Source organism: Podarcis tiliguerta (genome assembly GCF_965153285.1).
Source record: "Podarcis tiliguerta genome assembly, chromosome: 6".
NCBI lineage: Eukaryota > Metazoa > Chordata > Lepidosauria > Squamata > Lacertidae > Podarcis > Podarcis tiliguerta.
Window position 1 is genome coordinate 95,984,151 of NC_139539.1, and position 26,437 is coordinate 96,010,587.

General features: G+C 44.4%; 1 protein-coding gene and 1 long non-coding RNA gene across 9 annotated transcripts in view; one reads left to right on the forward strand and one right to left on the reverse strand.

The window, feature by feature from the left end:
• TSEN15 (tRNA splicing endonuclease subunit 15) overlaps positions 1–5,497 on the forward strand; it is a 30,588-nt gene extending 25,091 nt beyond the window's left edge. For all 5 annotated transcript variants that reach the window (XM_083446570.1, XM_083446572.1, XM_083446571.1 and 2 more), the window contains one exon: positions 163–5,497. The gene's annotated coding sequence lies outside the window, so the exon portion shown is untranslated. The remainder of the gene's footprint in view (positions 1–162) is intronic.
• On the reverse strand, positions 137–26,075 carry LOC310680202. Of its 4 annotated transcripts, XR_014512677.1 has the most exons (4): positions 25,895–26,075; positions 24,277–24,415; positions 9,467–9,514; positions 137–6,586 (listed from the first exon to the last, which is right to left on the reverse strand). It is a non-coding gene; the product is annotated as an uncharacterized lncRNA (long non-coding RNA). The 4 variants fall into 4 exon arrangements; XR_014512678.1 differs by having other exon boundaries at positions 137–9,514; XR_014512679.1 differs by lacking the exons at positions 24,277–24,415; positions 25,895–26,075 and adding an exon at positions 18,011–18,492.
• Positions 26,076–26,437: the final 362 nt, after the last annotated feature.

Genomic DNA, 26,437 nt, shown 5'->3' on the forward strand with positions numbered 1-26,437 from the left:
ACAAATTCCCCAGCGTCTCAGCTGATCCACCGGCTCCTTGAGCGTGCACACTAAACAAACATACAGCTCCTTTCCCTCTCAGTCTCACTCTGATATACCAGTAGTTTAGAACGACATTTGATTCGGAATATTTCCCCCCTGTTTTCCTCCTCTGAAAACTAGGTACGCCTTATGGAGCAAAAAATACGGTATTTTCATCAGGCTTCAGGATGCTGGAATATTTTAAAGCTTCCCCTCCCCCAAGTTGGCTTTGAATGTTGGAGTGGTTTCTTAACCTGGAACATATTCACAGGATAAATCAATGAACCAATGAGAAAATACAGAAGAAAATAAATGATGCTCTCTCTTACTCACAAAGGATGTCCCTAAACTCTTCTTGAATCAGAGACCTGCCTCTGGCCTCACAGTTTCTCATGAACACAGGTCATCTCTCGCCTTACAAATCAGGGTTGGTGGCATCCATCCCCTGATCACTGGAGCACACATAGATGTCTCTGACTTTTACTGGTGCTGGCTTCCTGTCCTTCATAACCATCACGTCCTCCGCCTCCCCTTCCTTCTTGTAGACCAGGGGATGGATTTGGGGGGCATGACAGCAGGAGGCCAGCAGCTTCTGCAGCCTCAGAAACCTAAGAAAGAACAAGGAGGAGATCAGAAAAGGGATTATAGTCACTTTCTTGATACTCTGAATTTGCCACCAGGAATCTCTAATGGAGAGGGCAGCAAGGAGTTGGATCCATTGAGGGGGGCATCTTATCAGAAGACCCTACAAAACTGGGTGATTCCCCTCTTGTGATGATGCAAACCATTTCCCTGCTAAATCTTGGCAGATAGCGATAGAAGCAGAATGCAGAAAGAATTAGAAATCCTAGCTTCACTTCAGAAGAAGAAATTGTCCTTAATGCTGCTGCAAACATATTTCATTCTTCCACAACTCCCTCCTTCCACCTTTACTAGCAATCCTCAAATAGTTGCTCTTACCAAAGTTCTCTTATCCAGCAGGGGAAAGAGTCACAATGGAGGACAGGTCACATTTACTTTGGCAGCCTTCCTCCGTCAGGGGCATTGTTCCTCTTAATATACATGTTCATAACTTTAAACGGTTTGAGCAGTTTTGTTTTTATTTATTTTTAAAAGTTCTAGGCCACCCCTCATCCAGTACATTATTCAGTTATAAAAATATAATTTGAGAGAGGCCAGCTGCAGCTATTGCCCCCCCCCCCCGACTCTCAGTCCTAGGCTTTCACTTCAGACGCAGTGAGGAAGGTGGTACCATTGTCATCAGGCTTCAGGGAGATTTTGAGGACTGGTTATCTTCTTGTCCTGGCTTTGAAGGCTGGTTTGGTTTCTTAACTGGGAATTTAATCACAGGACCAGGTGAGCCGATTAATGAAACAAGGAGAAAAGAGAAGAGAAATGGTTCTCTCTTTTCAAAAGGGGTGCTGCTGAAGTCTTCTTTGAATCAGAAACCAGCCTTCTTCCTGCCCAGTAGCTAGCCAGGTGTTCTCTGGCCTCACAACAATTCCCCAGCAGCACGGATCCGGTGTCATACATCCCCTGCTGTCTGTGCCAAACATGCACATACTTTTCTCCAAGAATACTCAAGGGGGCCACCCCCCCCCATCTTATCCTGACAACTGCACTGCTCATGAGGTTCCTTGAATCAGAGACCTGCCTCCTTCCTACCCAATGAGCTAGGTTCTTTTGAATCCAGAACAATTCTCCCCTGTTGAAAGAGAGCTGGTCTCATCCGTCTCTTGCTTCCTGGGCCAAACATATATGCAGTGGAATTTCACTACCTTCTCCACCTCGTCGCTTAGCCCCACCTTCTCTTCCTTGCAGACCAGGGGATGGATTTTAGGAGTTCCGCAGCAGGAAACAAGCAGCTCATGTAGCCTTTTCACGCTAGGGCAGAATAAGGAGACTAAGTAACTGGGTTGCAGTGCTTTTATGCTCTGTAGAGCTGCCGTGAATTTGGGGGTGCTGACAACTGAATTAGCTGCCATGGCTATCTCATGAAGATGGACCCACCGAGGAGGACAGCTTGTCAAACGACCCTCCAAAACTTAGAGGTTCCCTTCTTATGATTAAGCCCACAAGCGAAAAGTGAAGAGCAAACTTGAAATATATATGTTCAGGAGAGGGGCGCACTCAGTGGCATAGCAAGGTCAGGTGGTACCTGGTGCAGAAAAAAATCTTGTCTCCCCCCCCCCCTGAAATTATTAAAAGGAAAAATAAGACCATGGGTTCCCTGAAGTAAGAGTGGTATAAATCATAGTAACAGCAGTACAGAGAACTGAGGTATGGATTGCAGTGGAAGAGAGTCCTTCCTCTTGACCAGCTGCCCACACTAAGCCTCCCACAAAGCCAACTCTAGTGTTTTATTATGCCACTGTGGATGTGTGTGTGTGCGCGCATGTGTGTAGAGCATGGCAACATTTGGTGCCCACATGGAATGCAAGGCAGCCATATTAGTAGAAGAGTCTAAAAGCAGGAAGTTTATTTATATGCATTTATAGTCACCACAAAGTCTTCAGGCAGGTGACATACAGTTTTAAATAACAAGCAACTCACAGTGTGTAGCAACACCAAACTGTGTCAAACAGCAGGCAAAACCAGCAGACAACCCTGCAGAGGGAGTGGTGCATTGGACTCACCTTCCACCCCAAGGCATGTGCAAAAAGATGCGCCTTGGCTAACCCACAACATGCACACAATGATGGGCTCAGACACAAGGAGGAGGGCGCATCCCACAGCCTGGTAGCCTCTCTGCTTAAATGGGGGGTCCCCAAGTGGTTAAAGCAAGAAAAGAATAAGGTGTGGTACATTTGTATCCCAAGACACCTCAATTCCTGGAAACATCTGAAAAGGGAGGTTATAAATCTCTCCCTCAAAGCAAGAAATGAGGTGTGCCTTTAAATACTTAAGCCCAGGGCTATTTTTCTTGATGGCAATGGCACCCACCTGAGAGGTGTCAGGTGGTGAGTTCTGGCTGGAAACAAACCCTGCTTAAGCCGCTCCACTTTCAAAATCAGGGGCCCCCATAACAAATGCAGAAATGTGGTGGTTTTTTCCAAGGAACATTTACCTGCTTATCAAAAATTCCAGTTAAAATCTTTCCCCTGCAGTCAGTGTCACTGGGCACCTCAAAATCACCACCTAGAGTATTTCCCAGGACCTTTCTTAAGAGATTTTTAAAGTCAGTAGCTTGCCTTGGTTTAAAGTTTTAAAGGGGCAGGGGGGGGTGTAAGCAGGAAGACACCACCCAGTTGCCTCATCAAAGTGTAAGCTTCTCCCCCACCTAAAGGTACTTGCCCTGGCCCAGTGGGACGAGGGGGACTAGACTGGCCCCCTAAATGTTCTCCTGGCGCCTCCTTCTGCACGACTTAGGCACTCACCTGGGAGAGGGAAAGGATCAGTGATGGCGGAGAGAAAGGACTTTTGGGAGTCCTCTTTCTTGCAGAGTAGGGGATGGGTTTTGGGCACTCGGCAGCAGAAGGCCAGCAGCTTGCATAACCTTTTCAACCTAGGGCAGAATAAGGAGAAGGAACATCTCCACCCCCATCTTACTTATTGTTTCATTTGCTTTTCATTTGTTATTACATTGACACCCCATTTTTCCTGTAAGGCTCTCAAGAGTGGTTTACGTTATTCTCCCCTCCTCATCCCATCCTCACAACAGCTCTGTGAGGTAGGCTAAGCCACGAGGCAGTGAGCACCCCAGGTCACCCCTGGGATTTGAACCTGTGTGTCCCACTCCTGGGCCAGCCGTCAAACTCACGTTGCAAACACTTTGGGGCCCATGAGCACATCTGCAAACCTGAGAAATTGAGGTGGGTCCTTCATAATGGAAAAGCACAGAAGAAAAGAGAAATTCTCTCTCTTCCTCAGAAGGGCTGTCCCTGAACTCTTCTTGAATCGGGGAGCTGCCTCCTTCCTCCCCCTCGCAGTTCCTCATGAAAACAGGTCATCTCTCACCTTGCGAATCACGGCGGGTGGCAACCATCCCTTGGTCGATGTGTCAAACACAGATGACTCTGTGGGAGTTGACGGGAAAACTTTTTTATTTTAGCAAGAATGTATGGTGAAAGGGATTTTATAAAATTGAATTAAGTTTTATTTGTATATCTACACAAGATCAATTACATAAGATCGTTTTTGTTTGCATAAGATTATTGAGATTTGTTGATAATAAAGAACAAAGTATTTTTTTAAAAAAAGAACATAGATGACTCTTAATTTCACTAGTGTTACCTTCTCATCCTTCATAACCATCACTTCCTCTGCCTCTTTCGCCTTCTTGTAGACCAGGGGATGGATTTTGGGTGTGTGACAGCAGGAGGCCATCAGAACCATAGGGAATTCCTGGTGGCAAAAAATAAGCCCCTTTGAGGCTGATCCTCAATGCACACACTAGAGGGCGCTTTTACATAAGAGCTGACTATCGTAGTACTTCTAATAGCAGGAAAAATAATAATAAACAAACTATCCAGTCTTGCTATATTGCAGTTTTGGTTAAACGGAGGCTGACATAAATGGCTCAGTGAAGCCAAAGAAAGATACAGGGTTAAGATCATTCACCTTAGAAACACTGGGCATGTGTCAATTCATACTTTTTCTTTTTGTGTTTTTCTTTTTTGCATTTTTCTGCAATTAATACTTCCTCCCCACAATTATTTAATACATTGTCTTCTTCTGTAATTTTGTTAGAAAACTGCAGCACACCCTTCTCTCTGATAGTGCAGAGATCTCAGTTATCCTATTTATTTACAGACTGGAGACAGTGAGGAGTATCCATAAAAGTTCCCCAAACCCTCCAGAGCGGATTTGGGGAGGACGCAGGAGGCATACGGGGGGGGGGGGGGAGTTCTGTTTCGCAAATGGAAACCCTCACCATAGTGGAGGCACATCATGGGATAAGTGGCGCCAAATTTCACCCAACATTGCAGGGGGCATCATGCCCCCACCTGGCCAGGCCAACTCCTCTCCCCCCTAGCTGCCTTTCCTTTGTGAAAGGGATGTGCAGGGCAAAGATGCACCTTGAGAACAGTTAAAGAGATCTTTCAGTACTTCAGACCCTTATCTTTCCCCCCCAAATGGTTTTCAGTAGTATGCCCATCCTCTGTTCTCCACCTATCTCTGCTCCTTTTCTGAGAATAAGAAGAATCAGAATAAGTTCTGCCATCTTACTAACCTTTATTCATGCCCAGCAAAGAAAGCCCATTCCCTCATATGTTTTACTTGTGGTCAAGGGTGTGATAGGGCCATTAACTCTTTCATTTGTATAGTTGTAAATTCTTAGAATGTATTTTGTATAGGCAACCACTTAGTTATATCTGTACTTGTTATTTGTATTTGTTTCCTTTGCTATAGCTTGCAGCCGACACAAATGTGTATGACTAAATAGTTCACTAACAGGTTCTTTAATGTATGTTTTGTTTAGTGTTATACATTTTATATTTTCTGGAAAATTCTCAATAAAAAATATTTACAAAAACCATTGTGTTTTATCACATGCAACGGGTCTGAACTTTTGTTCACAACAGTTCAGAATGTGCAACTTTTGAGAATGTTTTGCCCAATACATTTCTTGAAATTCTTTTGTAGGGTTTATTTCTGTGGAGCATGGCTTCATTGAAGCTGGCATAAATTTAACATAAAGTATACCCCTTATGAACTATCTATGACCCTGATGCAAGCTCCTATTTAAGACATGACCTTAGCATCCCGACTCTGATAGTTGCAGAAAAGATCAGCATGCTAATCTGTGTGTTTCCCAGCAAAATTTAATTATCACTCTCCAATAAGCAGGAACCAGACTTGGCACGGATAATTAACTTCCTTTAAAGGTATAGATAATGATGTGGACTTAACAAAACTAAGTTCATGTCTTTACTTCAAACCTATCTGGCCAAACACAAAATGGTAAACTTGGAGGAATAAACAACAGTTCAAAGGACTTTAGTGTTACCTTATTCACTCACTCAGGAGGGTCCCTCTCACCTCCATAGAGTTTTAGTTGGCTTCAAACGATACTTAAACCCTAGATTTTCAATAGAGGTGAAACAGGTGGAGAAAAGGGACCCAAAACAGATCAAAGGTAGAGCCAGCCCAAGACATCCAATGTAGGCCAGCAAATTGTGCCCTCAGCTCCCTCTGCTGCCCAGACTTCTTCCTGTCCCCAACACACACCGCTGCAATTTCTCCAATTAGGCTGACACTCACTATTCCTCCTCTTCCATTCATCACACCACACCTCAAAATAAGGCACCCTACAAAACTACCATTGTAGAGCAACTGAGCAAGATTCCACCATACCAGTGCTGTCATGGCAAAAACTTAAAACTGGTTCACTTTTTGTCGCACAAGGCAAAGCAGCAGCACTCCTGGGCAGCAGCTGCTGGTGGCTGATGTAGATGATTGTGGGCAATGGAATGTACCCCCATGAAGCTCTCAGGAGTCCAACCTTGTTCCAATTCCTGTTGCAGTCTTGGATGGTACATAATGCAGTCCTCTTACAATACCAGTATCCAGGAATCACGAGCACACCAGTTCACGCAAGAGGAATCACATACAGAGGGGAAGCCTGGGAGGAAGGTCAGTTATACCTCTAAGAACTATGGACATATTAGTCAACTCCCCACCACTTGAGATGCTGACTCATACATATCTAGTCAGCATACCTACCTAATGCAGAGTGTCAACTGCTTGATAATTAGAACACTTTGTATGAATGCCAACAGCTGCCAGCCTCTCTCTTGGCACTTTGACCAATCTGGATCTCATGTATATTAATGTTTGTCCTTATAATCCAAGAGAAAGGCATCCAGCCACCTATGGCTGCACGATACCCAGCAGGCAGACGGAATGAAATCTGGGTCTGGGAGTCGCAGAAGGTAGTGGAGTGCACACAATCCCCTGCCCATCCCATTCACCACCTAAAGCAAAACTCACCTGGCCTGTCAGGGCCAGCCCTGATCCAAGTGGAGAGTCGGAGCACTTCCAGAGAAGTAAACACTTCTGATGCTTTTAGGAAAGCAACTACGTTGGAAAGTGGAATGCTGAATTGATGTGGCCAGGGGTGTACTGTTTAGAACTCGGGGTCAGCCAAATAAAATGACAAGCAGTAGTGCAGATGAAAGGGAGTTAGAAAATTGTATTGAGGATGGGTCTATGTATCAACAGTGTGCCCAAGAATAACAAAATTGATGCTCCATAGTCCAAAATAATATGAATTCCAGTTGCTTGATGCAAGGGGAAGCTGTTTGTGCCCTGCCTGTGGGCTCCTAAAAGAATTTGACTAGCCTTTGTGTCAGGATCCCATCTAGCCTGAACCCAGGGGACTTGACTTTGGAGAAAGATGCTTGGGCTGCCAGGGAGAACTGTGCTCCAGGTGAAGGAACCCTAAAGGAACCCACAGTGGTCCAAAGGGAACCTGAAGAGCCCCATCTCAGTGATGGCTCACCTGGGCCCCCAAGAACCTCCCCCAATCCCATTCTGAGCCCTTGCCTTGTTCTCCAGGGCAGATTAAAGTGCATTCTTATGCACTTTAACCCATCTTGCATGTTTTTTGAGGCTTGCACTGCAATGTTACACTCGCCGACTTAGAAGCAAGTTGCATTGAGATGAATGGAGTTTACACCCCAGCAAATGGGTACAGGGCTAATACTGCAATCAGTTAAGCATATCTCGTTTTCTTTTTCATTAGCTTTCGGACAATCTGTGGCTTATGTATATTAATTTTAGAAAATATATGTGTGTGTATAGTAAAAAATAGGAAGATGCTGCAACATGCCAATTTGGGCAGACGTGAAGGGAAATCTTCTAAAAATAATTCACAGCACGGTCCCTAAAGGCTCGAGCACCATCTGGAGACATTTGGAAAAGAAGCAGCGTGGTGATGTAGGAGGTACCGAATCAGAATCAACATCAAAGAAAATTACATTTCTAATACTGCAGGGATGAAATTTTAAAGAGCCTCATATAGATTTTGAGCTCTTTTTTTAAAAAAGTAATTAACCCAAGTGGCCTAATTGCATTGCTGAGGTACAGTCAAGATTTTGAGTTCATGCTGCATATGAAATGAGAGTGAAGATACAATGGGCATTATCCAGGCAAGTGAACTGCTCTTAATCCCATAGATTTATTCAGGAGAGTTGAGCACATACTTAATCCTGAGCCCACTAAATAAGAAAGTACCAAGGAATTTGATGGAACTTACTTCTGTGGCTGCTGAGAAAACATTAATAAGATCCAAATAAGATGAGATAGAGTCATAACTCAGCATCTTAAAAAGCAGAGACATCACCTTGCCAACAAAGGTCCGTATAGTTAAAGCTATGGTTTTCCCAGTAGTGATGTATGGAAGTGAGAGCTGGACCATAATGAAGGCTGATCGCCGAAGAATTGATGCTTTTGAATTATGGTGCTGGAGGAGACTCTTGAGAGTCCCATGGACTGCAAGAAGATCAAACTATCCATTCTGAAGGAAATCAGCCCTGAGTGCTCACTGGAAGGACAGATTCTGAAGCTGAGGCTCCGATACTTTGGCCACCTCATGAGAAGAGAAGACTCCCTGGAAAAGACCCTGATGCTGGGAAGGATGGAGGGCACAAGGAGAAGGGGAAGACAGAGGACGAGATGGTTGGACAGTGTTCTCGAAGCTACCAGCATGAGTTTGACTAAATTGCGGGAGGCAGTGGAAGACAGGAGTGCCTGGCGTGCTCTGGTCCAGGGGGTCATGAAGAGGCGGACATGACTAAACGACTAAACAACAACAAAGGGCCATAACTCAGTGGTAAGGCATCTGCTTTGCGTGCAGAAGGTCCCAAATTCAATCCCTGGAGGAGGCTCCTGCCTGAAATCCTGCAGAGCTCCTGCCAGTTCTGAGCTAGATGGACCAGTGGTCTGACTTGATTTAAAGTAGCTCCCTATGTTCCTATGCACACCTCTTCCACTGAAAGTCTATGGGGCTAAACACCAACGAGCCAGATTTCTGCATATGTATCTCTAGCTGGGTGACAAACTGTGTGTGCAGTCAATGGGTGTTGTGCATGTGCCGGGCGCCATGCCCCCACAGGCAGCGTGTCACGCCCCAGAACGCGCACCATGCCCCTGTGATGCGCATCATGCCCCCTGGGGCGCGCATCACGCCTCCAGGGGGCACCAGCCACGCCCCCTCCTGCTCTCCGCCCCCAGTAGCAGAACATGCAGCTTCGCCACTGTGCATGGAGCCTTTTGCAAAAAGCATTTACCATTCCCAGTTCAGATGGGTTATCATGGCCCCATTGTTTCCAACAACACCCATCTTGCATGGTTTGGCTGCCCCAGATAGAGGAGAAGTGTATTTGTATATTTTGCATCAGCAAAAATCAGTCAATCAGTAAATTAAAAAAGAAAAGCAGTCAGAGTTTCCTGCTTAAAGTTTAACATTGTATTTACTCTACCACACTGGACACTGACTCACTGTGCATCCTTGAGCAAGTTGTTTAGACCTCCAGCCTCAATTCATCCCCTGCAAAATGGAAACAATAGAGGTATTTTGGGACTACAAAAGAAAGAGCAATTATCCACTGTAAATATAGTGAATCCCTTGGCCCCGACTCTGATATCTTTCCCTGCCAAAGGGCATATACGTTTTTATTTTCTTGTAGTTGATCTGTTTTATTTGGATGCTGGATTTATAGAGTTGCTGTTTTTAGCTCATTTAAATAAATCTTAGGCCAGTGGTTCTGGATGATGGGAGTTGCAATCCAACCACATCTGACAGATCCTACATTGGCAACCCCAGAACTAAAGGGTTTGCTGCATTGAAATAAGTGGGGCTCCCTTCCCAGTAAACAAGCACAGGAACGTGCCATAAAGTTTGCAACTCTAATATGTAAATATTCCTTTGAATCTCAAGTTTGGCATCAGAACTCGGAGGCAGTCTCCACACAGGTGGGCAGGTTCAGAAAATTGTTATCTGACAACATGCCCCCCCCCCACGTACATATTTATTTCCTCTTCTCGGAGTGCTGCATGTACAATAACATAATATAACATTGGCAAGGTCTGATAGACGAGAAGATTAAAGGAGCTAAGACTTCTCAGTGGAGCTATAAAAAGCTTAGTGATACATTGGAATTGCAGATTTCTTGGAACATGATGCTAATACAGATCTAAAGATAAAGTCCAAAACCTGTGAAGATAATACCAAAAGAAGTAGATTCAAAGCTCAGTATCAGGATTATAATAGTGTCGTTGTTGTGTTTTTTAAAGAAAATTGCAATATGTTATACGGGCACAATTACCTCTTTCATTAGGATGGGAAGAGATTCCCTGTGTCTTGCACCCAATAAATTTTGGGAATTCAGTACCATAAGATGTGGCGCTGACACCAAGCACCCCTAAAGTGCCCCCGATGCTGAGGTGTCTGCTGTCCAGCGGGACTGGTGGCGTGAAAGGAAGGGAGACCAGGTTGGGCAGACGGTGGCGCCAACATTTTAAAGCAATATCATACCAGTTTAAACAATCCTGGCTTCCCCCACAGGATCCTGGGAACTGTAGTTTGCTAAGGAAGTTGGGAGTTATTTGGAGACACTTATTGCCCTCACAAAGTTCCAGTTCCAGAATGGATTAACATTCAATTTCTCTTTCCAATAAACTCTAGTCATTGTACTTCCTGGAACATGACCTCTGCATAAATTGTGGGCTTATTGTATTAGAGCAGCCTTTCTCCACGTTGGGTCCCCACATGTTGTTGGACTACAACTCCCATCATCCCTGACCACTGGTGCTGCTAGCTAGGGCCAGGCTAGTCCAATGTACAGAAACAGGGCTGGACCCTCAAGGAAAGAGATTCTGACTCAACATCAGGGAAAACTTTCTGATGGTAAAAGCTGTTTGACAGTGGAACACAATCCCTCCAGAGGTTGTGGACTCTCTCTACTTGGAGGCTTCGAAGCAGAGGTTGGGTGGTCATCTCATCTGGCATGGATGCTTTAGCAGAGATTCCTGCATTGGGGGGGGGGGCGGTCCTAGACTATATGACCCTCGGGGTCTCTTCCAACTCTACAGTTCCATGGTTCTATGAATTGGAAAGGATTGTGGGTTTGGCTTTCTGTTTCTTGCTTAATTTATTAGTCATTTGCCATGAAACACCCCCATGCAATTAACAATAAAAAGTTAAACAATTTCAAATCCATTACACTAAAGATGGGATAAGAGTCTCCACTTCAAAGGCTTGTTGGAAAAGGGAAGTGTTCAATAGAGAAAATAGAAGGTGTTTGTCTGATACGTAGCAAAGGGCATTCCAAAGGCTAGGTGCTGCCACATCAATGGACCTCATCAATGGACCTTCTGAGGAGATGGAATTGACAAAGTGCAGTGATTGTTTGGGTAGGCAAGAAGTGTGATAATCTTTTGGTTATCCTGTTTCCAAGCTGTAGAGGACTTTACACACCAGCACCAGCACCTTGAACTTAGCCCAGTGGCCAATTGGCACAAGTCTTTCAGCACCGGCATAACATGATGATATCTTGCCCTCATGAATGCCCTTGTTGCATTTTGCACTAGCTGCAGCTTCTGGGCCAACTTCCAGGACAGCCCCACACAAAGCGCACTGCGGCAGTCCAATCTGGAGGCTACCAGTGCATGGACAACCGTGTCTGGCTGTCCTGGTCAAGAGAAAACTGTAGTGGTCCTACCAGCTGAAGCTGGTTAAAGCAGCTGGAATGTTTCAGGGAATAGCACCCTCCATCCTCACAGCTATCTTTGACCACAACATCCCCTTTTTGAAAAACAATGTGCAAATGGATTGACCTGTCTAAAAAGCCAACCCCACACCTGCCTCTTAACAATGCCAGTCTGTCTCTGCTCCTATATTTAGCATGGTTTGTTTTAATAAGTCGCATTTCATGCTAATGAGATGGTGCTAAATCCAGCTTTTAAGGGCATAAAATACACAAAAGCACATAAGCTGTGTAATTATGGGGCTGTCTGATTCACACAGTTCGGTTTGTCCATGCAAATGAGCTATTGGGGCCTGTGAAGACTGTGTATATATGTATGGAAAACAGGTAATAGTCCATTGCCTTCGTCTAGTCCAGGCAATAGATTGGCACTTCACCTGAGCTGATGGGAAGGCCAGCTTTGGGAGAAGCCAAAGCTCATTCCAATATAGCTGAAAAAAGAGAGGTTGAGAGACTGTAGAAAACAGATTTGAGCGGGAAAACCTGAAGGAGGAAGAGACAAGGAAGACAAAACAAAGCTAGCTCTGGAAGAAGTCAGCTGAGAAGTCGCATACAACTTTGGATATACAGCTTGGATCTGGTGGCAGCTGCAAAGTGCTGAACTGAGGGACAAGGCAGCAGCTGTTCTTCAGTGGCAGGTTTGGGGAGCCTTGTCTGCTACAGCCAGAGCAAAGGATTTCGATAAAGGCTGGACAATGGGCCCTCCCACACCATGGCCCTTCAGAATAGTCAGTGTTGCATAAGGGGCAGGGTTTGGGACTGGGACCTGGGAGTCAATGGGGTAGGGGTGGGTCCAGCTGAAAATCCTGTCAGTTGGCTGTTTGACAAAGAAGCGAGAGATGAGTAGCAGAATTACACACACACCCCATACACACACACTTTCTACCGTGCACAGTGGGTTTGTGCAACTTTAATCATTGTGATTAAAGGGATGTGGGTGGCGCTGTGGGTTAAACCACAGAGCCTAGGACTTGCCAATCAGAAGGTCGGCGGTTCGAATCCCCGCGATGGGGTGAGCTCCCCTTGCTCGGTCCCTGCTCCTGCCCACCTAGCAGTTCAAAAGCACGTCAAAGTGCAAGTAGATCAATAGGTGCCGCTCCGGCGGGAAGGTAAACGGCGTTTTCGTGCGCTGCTCTGGTTCGCCAGAAGCGGCTTAGTCATGCTGGCCACATGACCCGGAAGCTGTACGCCGGCTCCCTCGGCCAGTAAAGTGAGATGAGCGCCGCAACCCCAAAATTGTTCGCGACTGGACCTAATGGACAGGGGTCCCTTTGCCTTTAATCATTGTAAAGGGCAGCATCTCTTCAGATTTGCGACAGATAATTGTGGTGATGGAACTAGGAGATTTAGGGCAAGGGATGCAAAAGGGCATTCCTTCTTCTACCCCGAAAACAACCATGCACATGTAATCAAATGGCATATTACCATGCTATTCTATATCTGGGAAGCACTAATGATGGCTTATTTCTTTTACCAGAAAAGGCAAACAACACATTATTAATTATTATAAGTAATACCCTCACCTAAGTTGGCATGTTTTCCTTTGCTATTACAGTGGTACCTCGGTTTAAGAGCAGCCCTGTTTACGAACTATTCGGTATACGAACTCTGCAAAACCGGAAGTAATGTTCTGGTTTGCAAACTTTACCTTGGTCTATGAACAGAAGCCAAATGGTGGAAGGGCACCGGCAGCGGGAGGCCTCATTAGGGAAAGCGCACCTCAGTTTGAGAACAGCTTTGGTTTAAGAACGGACTTCCGGAACAGATTAAGTTTGTAAACCAAGGTACCACTGTAGTTGTGTGTTTTTCAGCTTGTATCATTACAATTCGATGTTTCATTCTACAATGCTGTAATGGTGTGTCAAGGGTATCAAAATTTCGTAGAAGAAAAGATGAGCAACAGCAACAGAATAAAAGAGGAACTTTTTTCTCATGACTCATGAGTCAGTGTGGAATAGGATGTGGTGAGCCATGTTACAAGTTTGCTCTGGGCCTAAGAAAATGATGTTTGGGCCTTGTGTGAGCTAGATAAATTATAAAACTCTGCTGCTGCTGCTGCTGCTGCTGCTGCTGCTGCTGCTGCTGCTGCTGCTGCTGTCTTTACCATAGAGCTTGACTACCTTTTGGGGTTGTTGAGCAAAGTGTTGCCTGAAGAATACAACTCCCTCCAAGAAGGGAGGGGTTGGCCATTCCAGAAAGGAACATTTAAAAGATCCAAGCAAAGTTAGAGCTTCAGCCACGGGGTGGAAGGGGCAACAACACACCACAATTCTGAGTAAATCAAAATGTTTTCATTTGCTGACTGGCAAGCCTCCCAGGGTAAAATATTCTGTAATTGCAGTACCATTGCAAATAATTACAAATATTATTCCACAGTAGCAATGAGGACTTCTGCAGAGAGAGGAAGAACTTAAATATGGGCCATATTGAAAACACCTATGATTACAGCCTTGGGTTCCCCTGAGGGACACAGAGTATTTATATAAAAGAAATATAGCTATAACAATACTGCACTCTGCAAAAACCTCTTTCATAGAATCATAGAATCATAGAGTTGGAAGAGACCACAAGGGCCATCGAGTCCAACCCCCTGCCAAGCAGGAAACACCATCAGAGCACTTCTGACATATGGTTGTCAAGCCTCTGCTTAAAGACCTCCAAAGAAGGAGACTCCACCACACTCCCTGGCAGCAAATTCCACTGTCGAACAGCTCTTACTGTCAGGAAGTTCTTCCTAATGTTTAGGTGGAATCTTCTTTCTTGTAGTTTGGATCCATTGCTCCGTGTCCGCTTCTCTGGAGCAGCAGAAAACAACCTTTCTCCCTCCTCTATGTGACATCCTTTTACATATTTGAACATGGCTATCATATCCCCCCTTAACCTCCTCTTCTCCAGGCTAAACATGCCCAGCTCCCTTAGCCGTTCCTCATAAGGCATCGTTTCCAGGCCTTTGACCATTTTGGTTGCCCTCCTCTGGACACGTTCCAGTTTGTCAGTGTCCTTCTTGAACTGTGGTGCCCAGAACTGGACACAGTACTCCAGGTGAGGTCTGGAGGTGAGGTCTTTCGGAGGGCAACACCTCTGCATAGCCTCAAGCTACCCTCTCACTACTCACCAAAGCCCATTTTGCCTTAAGCAGGTCATTTTTCCTCTTGGAAAGTGTAGCTATGACAACAGAGAAGTCAAAAGGAAAACAGCATTTTAAAAAAATGTCTGAGTTCCTATAAAGCTTGGTTTCCAGACCTTTGATCACCTTGATTAAATGTTTAACAAACCTTTAGATTAGATCAGGGGTAGGCAACCTAAGGCCTGGGGGCCGGATGCGGCCCAATTGCCTTCTTAATCCGGCCATCAGCGTGTTTTTACATGAGTAGAATGTGTCCTTTTATTTAAAATGCATTTCTGGGTTATTTGTGGGGCATAGGAATTTGTTCGTTGTTGTTTTTTTCAAAATATAGTCTGGCCCCTGACAAGGGAGGGACAGTGGACCAGCCCACGGCTGAAAAAGGTTGCTGACCCCTGGATTAGATTTAACATTTAATCATTAAAAATGTTATCTCAATGATCACGGTGCAGTTTGCAAAATATTTTAAAAAGAAGCCTTAGCCTAGCACACAGTGCAATCCTAGACATGCCTCCTTGACTTTGTGCAGTTTCCGGGGAGTGGTCTCCATTGGAGTAAGTGGGGCCTTCTTCTGAAGAGACACACACAGGCAAGGGCTGTCCTACTGGGCAATTGGAAAGTATCTTGTCTTCCATCTACTGTTCAGATTTTCCCTCGTAAACAGACTAGACTAGAGATTTACTTTTTCATGGTTTTTAACGAAAGCTGAAATTTTGAGGGGAAAGGTCCTGAATAGGTCTCCCACCTCCAGCTGAGAGCAGGTCTACACCTTATGCAGGAGGAGCTGGTGTTCTGGGCTGCCCCCCACCCCCCATTGCAGGTGACAAGGGGATATTTCTGAACACTTTCACAAGTCAACAAAACTTCCTGGACTAGTGTAGAAAGGAGAGGAGAGCTATGTTAAATCTTTGTCTCTAATGTGGTAGTGTACTATATATAGCAAGTGCTTTTTTGCTGCAGGGGAGCATTCAGAAATATAAGCCTCCACCTGCAGTCTGAAGTCGTATAGTCCAGAATCCTATGAGGATAGTATAGTGTTCTGGAGTGTACCACTCCAGACCGCAGATGGGGAAATCACAGTGTGAATATAGAAATACCTCCCTGCTAGTAGAAAACTAGAAGTCAGGGCTCAGGATTCTAACCTTAGCCTTCTCAATGTTCATCCCTCCACCCCCTTTGGGAAAGTATTCTCAGTCTCCCATGGCAGTCTGAAGCGGCACATAGTTGTAACCCTTCCTTTTACCATATAATCTGCTGCTTTAAAATACTTAAATTTTCATTATAATATATGCTCAGCATGCAAAATGCTCAATCTGTAGCTCACTTTTTCTGACTCGGCTGCTGCGCTCTTGGGACAGAGTCTAGACCACTTGCGCTGTAAAATGCCATGTTCAACTGCAGCACTAGGTAGAAATAATAAATGGGACGACTGTCGCCCAGAGCACAGACCCTTCATTGTCAGCCTGGCCTGCGTGAGATGTATACAAGACTGGATAGGTCTGGGGAAAGCAGGAATAGCTGCAACCAGGAGGAATATACCCTCATGTGCAGGAGTCAAATCTGTTCAGAGGCGTTAGTGGTGTCCCATTTCAGGATGAGAAGAGAGGGAATTAGAAGCTGCTGAAAACCTGCCTCCTGTCTCGGAATATTACTATTTAATGTAAGTTGAAATAATCCCCCTGAAAGAGCAATAAACCTATGGAATAACTTGGCAAGTGAAAAGCCACTGAAGCGAGTAGCATAAGTGACAGAATTTAAAAGACAGCTAGGCATTTTTTTTTAATGGAGAGGCAAAGTGAACTAAATTGACAAAACAAGGAGATGGGTTAGATGTAAAGGGCAGGTCAACCCTTTCCCTTAAAGATGTCCTCTTTCTTAGGTCCTTGTTTCAGCCTTATTATGTAGATGGTTTCCAGTTGGGGGGTGTTTTTATGTCTGGTAACTAAACAGAGAATCAAGATATTGGACCCTAATGTTGCATTTGAGCAAGGTTCAAACTAAGGCACACACTGCATGCTATGGGAAGAACTGTGGGCTCCACCAACCTGTGCCTTGCGCTGCATCTCTTTGGTAACATGTAGTTGAAGTGAAGCTTGATATCATCATGTTATTTCCCCGCTCCTCTGCTCCAGTTTAGTGGCTGCCACTTGAGGTGGGTAGAGGGACCCCTGACCATTAGTCGTGGCCGACTCTGGGCTTGCCACACTCATCTCACTTTATTGGCCGAGGGAGCCGGCGTAGGAACTGCTAATATTTTGACACTGTATCGTATGCATTTTTCAAGTACATCTTACTTGAAGATCCAGGTTAGCATGTCCTTATTCAGGATGAGGGACACCTTTGATTTGGTTTTCATTTTAAGGCAAACCTCTCTAGTGTCTGAAACAATACATGAACTGAAATGCAGACATCCTTTGAAATTTGCACTTCTTTGAATTTTGCAGTGCATGTGAAGGGGTTTGAGCTGGTTGCTCCAGCTCAACTGCATGGCTCTCACCAGCCACTCTTGAGTTCCTATACCAATAATGTAGGAACTGTCTCCACCCCCATCGTTCTACCCGGACACTGTGGTCCAGCACTGAGGGCCTTCTGAAGGTTCCCTCACTTAAAAGCCAAATTATAGGGAACCAGGCAGAGGGCCTTCTCAGAAATTACAGGGAACCAGGCAGAGGGCCTTCTCGGTAGTGGCGCCCACCCTGTAGAACGCCCTCCCACCAGATGTCAGAGAGAACAACAACTACCAGACTTTTAGACGACATCTGAAGGCAGCCCTGTTTAGGGAAGCTTTTAATGTTTGATGCATTACTGTATTTTAATATTGTGTTGGAAACCGCCCAGAGTGGCTGGGGAAACCCAGCCAGATGGGCGGGGTATAAATAAATTATTATTGTTGTTATTGTTATTGTTGTTGTTGTTGTTGTTGTTGTTGTTGTTAACAATAATTCAACTTTTTGAAACACATGAAACTGACCTTTGGAGAGTTTGTAGGTAACCCAATTTTAACTTACCCAAAATGTTGGGGGAAGTGGGAAACTTTGGGACCCACTTCAAAGGGCATATTTGGAAGGTCCAACAGCCTATATTTCCACACTTTGCTTTAAAGTACTTTGTGACTTTAAATCTCTGTTGGGCGTTCTCTCACCAGAGTACTTACCCCAAACTTGGATCTTGGCATCAAAGAATTCTTTCTTCTTTTCTTTTCTTTTTTTGCACCAAAAATGTGCATAAAAATACACATATATTTTTGATAATAACGTAACAAAAATGCTTTATATTACAGGGAACTGATTTGCATGTGCATTTACACACATATGGTAAAGCTGCATACATAACTGTATATATTGGGAAGAACTCAGTCTAAAATTCTTAAGACTTTCCATAAGGATTCTTTAAAAAACACACAAGCTGATGTGGAAATGTGGAGAACCAGACTTAGAACTGGAAAAAGTAGAACCCAAAAGAAACTGAAAATTGACAGAAAAATCACTTTTATGTGCCTGGAGCAGCAGAGCACAGGAAAGTAGTGTGGGGACTCAGCCTGCTCTCCTTACGGCGAGAGCCCCCTACCTCCTGCACAGTGCTGGCTGGGGAGCTGAGAGGCCTCCAACTGTCAGGCTGAGGAATCCTCTCCCTCCCTCAACTGGCACACAGGCAGGGAGGAAAGAAGAAAGTTCTTACGTCACCCTGGTAACAGACAAAGAATTCCAGTCATTCCTCATAATTCCGCTTGCACTGAGCTCCTCCCCCTTCTCCCTCTGGCAACAGCATTTCCCTCTACGGCGCCTGTCAGGGGACAATTGCTGTTGAGCCCTTTGTTCTTGGACTCTTAACGAACGCCACGTTTTAGGAGAAGGGGGGTCAGTGACTCTGTCCAGAGATGGATCAGCTGCCTGCCGCCTCTCCCCTCCCCCTCCTCCTAACTGCATAACTCTGCTGTTGTTTGTATCTGAGCTGTAATCCTCCTCCTCCCAGTCCTGCTGTAACTGGAGACGGCCTTCTTCCTCTTCCCCATCCTCCTCCTCTTCAGACCAGTCCCTGACACCAACTGTCTTGCCTCCAGCAGCTATGTCCTATATATTGTCATACATCTTCAATATGCTGATGACAACATTGTGTGCGCACACTCGGAGGATGATCTCCAAACCATCCTAAATATATTTGCCGAAGCTTACGAAGAGCTTGGCCTATCGCTCAACATTAAAAAAACCAAAGTGCTGCACCAACAGACACAAAACAATCCCTCTGCAGCGCCACAAATCCAACTTAATAGTGCAACATTAGAAAATATCAATCGTTTTTCTTACTTAGGCAGTTATCTTTCCACAAGCCTGAGCTCTGTGAATGCAGCTTTCTCCTGATTGGAGCCTCGAGTGTTTGAGGACTGGGACATTCGCAGGAAAACCAAATTGCTTGTTTACAAAGCTATTGTAGTACCAACTTTACTCTACATTTGTGAAACATGTACCACTTATAAATGCCATCTCCAACTCCTCAAAAGATTCCATCAACGGTGTCTTCAAAAAAATTACATGTCACTTAGGAAGGCAGGCGAACTATTGCCAGTGTACCGGAAGAAGCAAAGATCACCACTAGTGAAGCACTGATTCTTCAACTTTGTTGGACTGGTCATGTTGTTCAGATGCCTGATTATCATCTTCCAAAGCAACTACTCTATTCCCAGCTTCAAAATGGTAAGTGTAATGCTGGTCGACAACAAAAGAGGTTTAAAGATGTTCTCAAGGCGAATATTAAAAAATGTAGTATAAACACTGACAACTAGAAAACACTGGCCTGTGAGTGCTCCAATTGGCAAACAGCCTTTACTAAAGGCGTCATGGACTTTGAAGAGGCCCAAACTCAAGACAAAAGGGAGAAATGAGCTAAGAGGAAGACAGGTGTGGCAGATCCTCAGTGTGATCAACTCCCACCCAGAAACCTATGTCCCCAATGTGAAAGGACATGTGGATCCAGAATTGGCCTCCACAGTCACCTACGGTCACACCATTAAGACCGCATTAATGGAAGACAATCTTACTGAGCTATGAGTGATCGCCAGAGAAGAAGAATCCTCCCACACAAAGAAGACCACACTCATTGTGTGTCTCAGGTTCTGTCAGGGAGGATTCTGAGGAGCAATGGCCAGAAGAGGCAGAACAGGGAGCGGAGAGCAGTCAGGGAGAGCCCTGCAACCACCCAGAGGCTGGGGAAGGAAGCTGGCTTTCAAATCAGCACAGGCAAGGAGGGAAATGAAACGTAAGGATCAAAGACGTCTCGTGCTATTCCCATGCCTACTTTGTTGGCATGAGAATCGTAGGAAGCCACTCCCTGAATCTGACTCAACGGGTTTGGAGGCGTAATTCTGAACTGTAGCTGTTCTTGTATATATGTAATAAAGACTGTAAATACCGCGCTGTGGTAGTGTTACTGTGCTGGAGTGTCACTGCGAAGGGGAAACACCACCTTTACAGGTTCAGATGTAGCCTGAATACTGTCAGCTGATCCCACAAGCCAATCAGTACCCACTATGTTTGGCCATATGACGGCCAAGCATCTAAGCCAGCTCTTCCGCCAGTCTGCCCGCTCTGGAACATGTCCACCTTTGCCCAGATGAACTACCTCTGACCCTTTTGGATCGCGGACCACCAGGGGTGGAAGTTGAACCCGAAGAGCAGCCTGTGTCTGAGCTTGACTGAAGTCTAGCCTTACCATGTGAGGCCATCTCTCCATCTCCTGCTTTTTGCAAAAATAGAACAGACGTGTGACTACAGTATGTGTCTGCTGCTGTCACTTCTGGTTTGATTTTTAGACACATCCCTGCCTTCACTTTGGCCTTTCCTGACTGACCCCTCTTTATTTCCCTTCCCAGTTATGACCTGTTTAATTGGATTATAAGCCTCTGGATGGGACCCGTTTTATTTTTTAAATCACTGTTTGGCGCCAAGGGTTTTAGCACTTCATAAACAAAAAGGAATAATTGTAACGTGATTATTTCCCTGATGCGCCTGTGTTTCTGGACAGCTAGATGGCTCAACACTCTGACTATTAACTTCAAATTATCATTATCATTAGTATTAGTATTTAGACCCTGCCTTTTTCCCTGGTAGAATGTAAGATGGCTTAAAGAGAAAAACAAAAATCGCTCAACACATTTACAAGGGCCTATATACTATATATGCATGTCAAAGGCACAAATCCCTTTGCTTTAGAGAAATGAATAGTTCAATGATATTATCATTATTGCCAGGAGCTATAAAGAAAGAAAACAATTGCAGTTAATATTCTGAAAATGTGATGCTTTCCGGCAATTTAACCTTGAATGTGCCCAAGAATAGGACTTTGGACCATGCCGAATCTTGCCCTCCCATACCCTGTAACTGCTTTGCCCCTCTCCCACACCTCCTGATATCTAAAATGGTGTTCCATGGTTTGCCCTCCCTGCAGCTCATGGCCTGGTATTGTTCTTCACTTGATGCTTTCCCCCTTCTGTAATCCTGTATTTACAATTAGCTATTCTGCTCACTTCTTTGGTAATCCTTGACAGTGTATGAACTACATATACGGTTCAATTCTTTCCCTTCTGCCTATCAAATTCTGTTCATTTCCAAGGATTAAATCCTATAATTATTTGGGCAAACTGTATAAGAAAATCAGACGAGCGTCATATCCCCAGGCACTCTCTTGTTTGGATTTTCCATGACTGATGTTTGCTTCATTTGCTGTGATCCTGATTTCCCTGGATATCAGTATCACACCCTTTTGCATTAATTTACCCACTCACTGAAGAAGCCGTCTCAGATGCTGCTTTCATCTATCTCACGCATTCTCTTTGTTTGGATCCAATTTTCACTTTGGAGTAGAATGTTTGAAATGGTTCTCCTTACCTACTCACCAGTTCTCTTGTACATGCATTACAGAAGTGAATAGTTGTATCCAGGGAAATTCACAATATAATATTCTAGTCCTTATTGAATCTCTCTCTCTCTCTCTTTGGCACACTGATCAGTTCAGAAGTGTGGTATAATCTCTGGCTTTGATTCAACCACTGTTCTTTATCTAAGAAAAACATTTCTAGATGTGTGTGTCTGTGTTTGGTGGCAATGTCTTCTGGGTAACTTAAGTCTGTCTGTGTGTGTGTAATGAATTATTATCTGAATGTCCATATGATAATCAGTGGGCCCATTATCCCAGAATGGTGCTCTTTCTTCAGGTGATAACTAAAGTCCAAGGAAGCAAGGCTGCATGAGGTGCATGGAAGCCAATGCTTCTTGGCAAAAGGTTTGTCAAGAGTTTATGCCACTGATAAGCCTACTGGGAAGTTTGCTGTCATTTCTGTTTTGAAGAATTTGCCAAGCTGAAAAACCCATGAATTTTCGATTGACTTGACTTTATTATGTAACCATTGCAAAAAGATACTGAAGAGGATAAAATGTATTTTGAGTTTGGATGGTGAGTCATCTTTCTAGAATATGTTCTTCAATCAAAACATCAGGAGTCAAATGTTGTACTCTGAGGGTCCTCACTGCCTTCCCGCCCACTGAGAGAAGGTGGGGAGCTCATGTGCCTCTTCTCTTCCCTTTTCTGTCTTAGCTGTGACCCACATGGCAAGTCACACATATAACGGGTTGGATAAAGCTGGGTAGAAATAAAATGGAGGCAAAAGGCAGACGTGACAGGAAGCTAAAGATATTGACTAGGAATTGATGCAACAGTGAAAGTAAGGGACATGTCCTTCAGGACTGAGGACAGCTCCTGGGTAGATAACTTGCTCCAACAACCTCTACAGTTGAGAACTGCAATGATGCTAAACATGCAGTTGTCCCTGAATAATGACTGCTATGTCTCTATCCCCACAAAGCCTCTTCATACGCTAGTAAAATTTACCTGTTTCCTGAAACTTTAGTTTTGTGTATTTTCCTGCTCCACACTAGAATGATAAGAATGACTTCAGGACACAGGAATGATCAACTAAACAGGGGAAGAGGGAGCTAAATGTCAAATTAGTAGCGGCCACACTTTTAGTACCATGTCTAGTTTGGCTTATGTTGGTATAGATGTGATGAAAGTTTCCTCCTAAACCACTGGGATAAGACAGATTCAGCATGGAAATTTATATTATTAAATGACACGTATAACCTTTTAATGTCTCATTAGAGGCCATATATTCCAACTCTTCAGTTTAAGTTTTCAAAGTGAATATGACAAGTAAAACACTACACATTATATCTCTATAAGGGGCATAAGCCGTTTGAGGGGGCATATTCAGTCCATGCGAATAAACAAACAAACAAACAAACAAACAAATAATCAAAACACATTTTTTATTGTCCTGACGCATACAAGATCTGTTCCTAAGATATTTTTTAATTACGATGGACAGCTCTCTAAATCAGAATAATTCATAAACATTCTGAATGATCATAAATCATGGATGCATATGCATGTATATTTGTTTTTGAACAAGTTGTACCATGTGTGATCTTTGATTCCCACCCCCACCACCAACTGGTAGACTAACAGTGGCTACAGGCACAACAATCTTTGCTTCCAGCTTTCCAGCTTTGTATAGGATGTTTATGAAAGTTATAAATCTGGCTGCATATAAGACCAGAAACATCCACATGAGCAGTTCTAAACACATGGATGGATTTCAATCTAGGGGGAAATTACAGGCTTGTGCAATATATTTAAAAATTTATTATGTATAGCCTGGATGGTTTATATTCTGCTCCTTTTGCTTACTGTCATAGCTAGGGGAGCAATGAGGTTAGAGGGGTAGTAACTTCAGCTAGCATTTAATTTTTAATGGCAGTTCTGTCCAGAAAGATTACTATTGATTGCCAGCACTAGGAAAGAGCCAATTGTTCAAGCAGGGAGAAATAGATCTCCTTGCATGCTATTTATTTCAAGTTAGAGGTAATAAACAGTTGCCCAAGGAATGGCAGCAGCAGAGAGTAACTTGTGTTTAACAATTCATCTTTAAAGAAGGCAGTCAATAAAAGTAAGACTTGATGTGGAGGCTTCAAAAAGTTATTTACTCACATAATGATAAATCACTGGGAGGGATTATTTATTTCCTAGCAAACAACCACACCACCTGCTTGAGAGTTGCTCCTCTCACCTATCCAAGGATTAAAACACTGTTCTTTTAAAACAGTATATTAGACTGTGAGCTAGTGGCTGGTGTAATAATTCCTAGATGCCTTAAGAAGGAAAATATTTACAAATGAAATCATATTTATAGGCCAGTGTGTCTGATAGCCTGGATTAAATTTAGCCACAGCTCCGGGCAACATAAATAAATAGATAAGAGTGAGGAAATGAGGTATGATGTCCTTAAATGTTATTGGACATTTCTAGGAAGGAAAGATGGCTTACACAGATGTGAATAAAGGTGGAAGTTGTAATCCTAAATATATTCACCAGGAAGTTTTCTGTTGCGGCTCGGCTGCAAGGGTCTACACCTCCCCACAGATGGCTGTAAAACATCCAGATATCATGATGAAAGTCCGTCACTCTCCTGAACCTTGGACAATGGAGATGTCAGTTCTGCCGCTGAACTCTGACCGAAGGAGAGGACAAAAGAAGAGCCTGTGGGATCAGGCCAGGGGCTCATCTAGTCCAGCGCCCTGTTCTCACAGTGCCAGTCAGATGCCCAGGCAAAGCCCCAAAGCAGGACCCCAGCACAGCAGCACTCTCCCCACCTCTGATTCAGAGCTATTCTGCCACTGGCGGAGGAAGAGGGGGGCGGGGGAGCACACCGCCCCCGGCACCACAATCCCAGTGGGGTGCCATCATGGCTGCCCCCCGTGCTGGGCACCACGCCCCCCCCCCCAGGATGCGCGCCATGCCCCCCGGGACGCGCGCCAGCCCCCGGTGCCGGAGCCACTGGGTAGAACATAGTCACCATGACTAGTTAGCCATTTTTAGCTTTATCCTCCATGAATTTGTGGAATCCTCTTTTAAAAGCCATCCTGGCTGGTGGCTATCTCTACATCTTGTGAGACTGAGTGATGCACTATGCAAAACGGGCTTTGTTTTTCCTAAAATCAAAAAGGAAGCTTCTCCACAGCAATACGAAAAAAGAGCCGGGTTGTGTGGCACAGCCCGACCCTTATTGAAACTTCCAGGTCAGGCTTGCTCACAGGACAGGTTGCTTACTTAAAATTTCTGTCTCCCATCAGAAGGAACTGGTTCTGACACCAAGATAATATCCCTTTTTTGATATTCATCCTTTTCTTATTTCTTTGAAGGATAGGCATAGATGAGATTCAGAAGACATGAGGCATACATAATTCACAAGTAATTGGTATGGAAAGACCTACAAAAGATTTTCTTGTTTGTTTTGTTATTTTTCCAAAAGAAACAAGCAGATACTAAGTGTTTGAGTTCATCGTCTTTTTTAGCAGGCTAATCTTTTTTGGTGAGACCCAGGACAGCCAAGTGATACAGCCTGTCACTAAAGCTGCCATAAAGCAGACTGGCACGTCCACCAGCGTCAAGGAGTTGACTTTTTGTCCTTAAGGTACTCTCCTCCTATAATTATTGCACATCTTTAGAAGCCTGTGCAAATTTGCATTCTGCAAACCTCAGCTAAAGTCAGATCAATGGAGTTCAGTGCTTGCAGGAAGACTGAGACTACGTGGGAATGGAAGCAGAGTGTGCCAGATCAGACCCAAATTGCATCTAGTCCAGCATCCTGTTCTCACAGTAGCCAACCAGATGCCCACGCAAAGCCTGGAAGCAGGTAACACTCTCCCTACTTGAGCTCTTTAGCAACTGGCATTCAGGGCCATACATAAGTCATCCTGGCTAGTAGCCATGGATACTCCACAAATGTGTTTAATTCTCCTAGAAAACCATCCAAGTTTGTGGCTGTCTCTAAGATGTTATGGTAGCAAATTTCATTGTTTATCTTCTGCCCTTCCAACACACTTGTCCACAAGACCAGGACAGCAGCCCATGCAGATCCATATAGTGATGGATTTTCGTGGAAGGAAAAGTGAAAGAAGCGGAATGTAGAAAGAATTAGAAATCCCACTTATACTTGAGATGAAAAGAATCTCTTCAATGCACTGGAAAACTTATTTGTTTTGTCACAAACTAGCTCCTCTTGCCTGGACTAGCTATCCTCAAATGGTTGCTCTTCCCAAAGTGCTCAGCCAAGTCACTCAGCAGGGGGACGTGTCACAATGGAGGACATGGCTCCGTTACTTTACCTACCTGGCTTAACAATGGCATTGTTCCCCTTAATATTCACTTTTCAAATACAGTGGTGCCCCGCAAGACGAATGCCTCGCAAGACGGAAAACCCACTAGACGAAAGGGTTTTCCGTTTTGGAGGTGCTTCGCAGGACGAATTTCTCTATGGGCTTGCTTCGCAAGATGAAAATGTCTTGCGATTCCTGGGGTTTTTTCCCGCTCCCCACCCCCTTTTCCAAGGCACTAAGCTGCTAGTAGCCTTTTAGCAGCTAATCCGCTAATCCCTTAAGCCTTTAATAGCCGCTAATAGCCGCTAAACCACTAATAGCGCTAATCCGCTAATCCGCTAATGGGCTTGCTTTGCAAGACGAAAAAACCGCTA